This window comes from Marmota monax, unplaced genomic scaffold, assembly GCF_021218885.2.
Source record: "Marmota monax isolate L192 unplaced genomic scaffold, Marmota_monax_Labrador192_F-V1.1 WCK01_AAM20220418_F8-fsc00325, whole genome shotgun sequence".
In the NCBI taxonomy this organism is placed as follows: Eukaryota; Metazoa; Chordata; class Mammalia; order Rodentia; family Sciuridae; genus Marmota; species Marmota monax.
In genome coordinates this window covers 915,724-920,000 of record NW_026694961.1, presented here as the reverse complement: position 1 = coordinate 920,000, position 4,277 = coordinate 915,724, and the positions used below count along the sequence as shown (strand labels likewise).

Sequence of the window (4,277 nt, the reverse complement as noted above, 5' to 3'; positions counted from 1 at the left end):
AGAAAATGCTCTTGCTCTGTTTGTTTTAATTGCAAGGCTTCTGGGATTTTTATAACATAGAAAGGAAAAGAAAGGTTTTAAAATATAGATCTAATTCTTTTTAAAATAATTAAGTACAGACAGAGTCAAATCCAATTTTATTCATAAGAATAAGTAATGTACACTTTTTTTTTTCACTTGAGCATTATGAAGAAAATACTTAACTCAGCATTGACATTGCCAGCTTTTTCGTATACTGGGAATAATGACAAACTTCCTTAGAAATGATGGCTACATCTTGTCTTAGTTCATTTCATGTTGCTATAACAGAACTCCACAAACTGTATAATTTATAATGAACAGAACTTAGTTTCACAGTTCTGAAAACTAGAAGGAAGTCAAAGATCAAAGGGCTGCATCTGGAAAAGGACTTCTTGCTTCATAGTAACAAGTAGAAGGCTTCCCATGGGGTGAGAAAGAGGGAAAGGGAATGATAAGGAACCCACTCATTTGAAACCTTATTAATGCATTCATGAGGTCAAATAACTTATGACCTTGATACCTTTTAAAAGTCTAACCTCTTAACGCTGGTTCCTTGGAGACTTAAGTTTCCAGCACGTGAATTCTGGGGAACCCATTCAAATCATAGCACATATTAATTTCAAGAATCATTCCAAAGCCTGTCAGTGAAACTTTTTAAAATTGTTAGTGCTGATATTGCCAACGTTGTATTTTCTTAGAAGAAATATATCCTTTCTGTGATTTGAAGTGCCTTTTTTTAAACAACTAAGAAGTACTTTCTATGGTTCTATATTTTTAACAATTATCTCATTGAGAACTTTTGAATGTAACACACTCTTCCTGTGTTTTTTCTTATATAATGTAGTTATATAAAAGCAAATGATCTTTTTTCAGAAAGTTAAAAATTGGGTATTGATTTATGCCACATTTGTGTCTATATTAGATTGTGGAGAAAGCAATGCAGCATGCTACAGAGAGCATGTACTTTGGATATAAGCAGTACCAGGATTTGGATCCTGATCATATCACTTCCTTTTAACCATTTTTCCCAGATTATTAGGTTAATTGCTATGTACTTGAAACTTCACATTTCTAAGGGATAAATTAAATATGAATAAATTGAATATTAGATGAAGTTATATGTATGTATATTCTGGCAAAGGCCATCTGATGGGTGGAATTTCAATCCCCAGCACATATGTAGGAAAGTATTAAAAAATGGATAACTTTATAATAGTAATAGAAAATAAATTCTCCCAAATTATGAGACATATCACTATGGAAAATGGCTTAGAATATCCCCAAAGTTCTCAGCCTCTTTTCCCTGTATATTTCTCTGTCTCTTATAAATAACTAAACTATATCTCTTTGGATTTTTTAAGCTTAGCATTTCGATATTCCTTATCACAGAAACTAATGTATTTTCAACCACACAAAATATATTTGTGTGAGAATTCCATGAAAACACAGATTGATCTGATTTCTGATTTTTTTTTTTTTTTATGATCTAGGTCTCCTTCATATATTAGGAATTATATTTACAAAACTTTTTGGGGTGTTGTATTTCTTTACTTGTTGAGTTTGTGTAGATTAAATGAATAAGCATTGGAAATAAGTAGAATCAAACAACAGAAATGGTACTGTTATATTACACTGAACTTGTTTTAGTTGTAACCTTTAAAATAAGAAAACCATCCCCCACTTATATTGAATGTGCCCTTCAATTTTTTTCTTATTTTTTCTTTCTTTCTTTCCTTTTTTTTTTCTTTGTGTGTGTGGGTGGGTGGCTGGGTGTAGGGATTGAAACCAGAGCATTACATATGCTAGGCAAATGCTCTAATATTTAGCTACACCCTCGCCCTCTACCCTGAAATTTTTAATATTTGCTTCTTTTTAGTCAACTGATTACAAGAATAGCTGTTAGTCTGGAACATCAATATCCTTACTGCTCCATATTTGCAATTTGTCCTCCTTGGGGAACAGGAAATTTTCAAATTGCATAGATACATTTGAATTTTCTAGTATCCCTTGAACCTGATGACCCTTTTCAATGTAAAACTGTCAATGCTTTTGCAGATGCTACATAAAGGTCTCTCCAAACTGGAATAGACACTGATGTATTATTGCTAAGATGTGATCCCAAATATTAAATTTTAATCAACATTAAAACCAAGTTATGAGTATTCCAGATTGCATAATTCTAATAGAACAAGTGACATTTTAGACACCTAGATACATAGAGTACAATCTATGTATAATCTATAAATTAGAATGTATTTAATTTAAAAATTAAGTTGTTAATGTGCTTGTCATTACATTGTGCTTATTATGTTTTGGAAGTCATCATTGTAAACATTGCTGTTATCATTTACATATTCCTTCCTGAAACACATACAATGCACACCTATACAGTTTCCTGAAAGAATTTTGTCCTCAAATGGGTATAATCAATTTTATTGTATTTTCAAAAAATTTGTGTTTGAATAGATTGAATAGATAATTTTTAACTTGTTGGTGGATGGTTGTTCTTCCATTGATGCACAGAATATCCATGGAAGAGGTATTTTGGAATTTTTCTATTTCTTGGCAATAGCCATGAGATCATTGTCAAAGTGAAAACATCTGCATTAAGCATCTATATAATTTACTAAATGTGATTTAAACAACAAATATTCTTTTCCTACTTGGCCATTGTTTCTCTTATAAAATTTAAAATTTATCTTTAAAATTAAATAAAAAGCTAGATAGCCTTAAATTATATACAGCTATTTAAAATATACGTAATCACGTACTTCCCTGTGGTTTGAAAAATGCATTTTTAAAAGCTTCTATTTATACAATTAACCCTATGAATTCCTTTGGTTGGCCATATGTGAATGTTTTTAAGGATATATGTGTAGCATAAGCAAAATTTCAAGGCCATTTAAATGAACATAGAGGAAAAAAATGGTAATAAAATGTAGTTATCTCTTTTGAAGAATGAAATCAATTTTTATTTGGTAAAATTAATTATATTTTGAGTTGATTCTGTGACACAAGCAGGAAATAAAGCTCTATTTTTCCAAGTGAATGTATTTTTCACACCAATTCAAATACATCAACTATTCAAACCAGTTTTAATATTATTTATTTAATGTTTTCACATGTCATTAGAAACTAGTTTTTAGTTAATGATAAAATGAAGTAAGAGAAAATACAGTGTCTGAATTATTAAATTGAGAAAGCTTAAAATAAAGTGAGGTTATGTTTAACTTACAAATTCACAGTTAAATTAAGTTCCATAGAGTCACATCATATATATATATATATATATATATAACACATTACTTCTAAATTAAGCGAGTAAATAAACAATTTATTTGATAAAATACATATTTGAGTCAGCTTTTATTCAGCTGTGACTAAAAGATTCAAGCAGAACAATTGTCGAGAGGGAAAATTTTATTTGAGGGCTCATTGTTTCAGTGGTTTTAGTCCATATAAGGCTAGTTCCACTCCTCAGGGCTTGAGGTGAGGCAGAACATTATGGCAGAAGAGTGTGTTAGAGGAAAGCAGCTCACATGATGATCAAGAAGCAGAAAAAGGAAGTCTCCACTTGCCAGATTTCAATGCATACCCCAAACCACACCCAAATTCCCATCCCATATCATCCACACCCTACCATGACCATTACCACTCAGTTGATCTCTATGAAGGGATTAATTAACTAATTGGGTTATGGCTTTCACATCTCAATCATTTCTCCTCTGAACTTCCTTTCATTGTCTCACACCTATCTTTTTGGGGGACACCTCACACCCAACCAAAACAAGTCATTCTTAAAAATCTCTATAAAATATTCTGTATAATAAATTGATATGTCCTGCATTTGAAAGTGATCATGGGCTGCTAATGCCCTGGTCATTGATAGTGCAGGGAGAGGAATGGCTGGAAGACACTGTCCTCATGTTTGGAGGGTCTACCTATCCCTTCCAAACCCTGTAGCTTTCCCACATTCTGATTAAGAAAAACACAAAATAAAATAAAATAAATTGATATACTGTTCTTAGGAAATCTTATATTTATTTTCTTCCTATACTAGAATACTTTTATTTTTTAGATAATAATTATTTAAGAAAATTGATTTTAGAATCATATTGCACTAACTGTTCTTCAAGGTTAGAGTTGACTGAGATATATGAAATACAAACAAAAGTCAGATTTGATTCTACAACAGAGAAAACTTCAAGTGACCATTTTATCTGTTTTATTTATTCTTTCGAAAATACAAAATTTTC

The 4,277-nt window shown here is 30.9% G+C and overlaps 1 non-coding gene across 1 annotated transcript; it reads left to right on the top strand.

Annotated features, from left to right (window-relative positions):
- Window positions 1-3,860: 3,860 nt before the first annotated feature.
- On the top strand, window positions 3,861-3,994 carry LOC124081263 (small nucleolar RNA SNORA71). Its single transcript, XR_006847996.1, has one exon. It is a non-coding gene; the product is annotated as a small nucleolar RNA SNORA71 (small nucleolar RNA).
- Window positions 3,995-4,277: the final 283 nt, after the last annotated feature.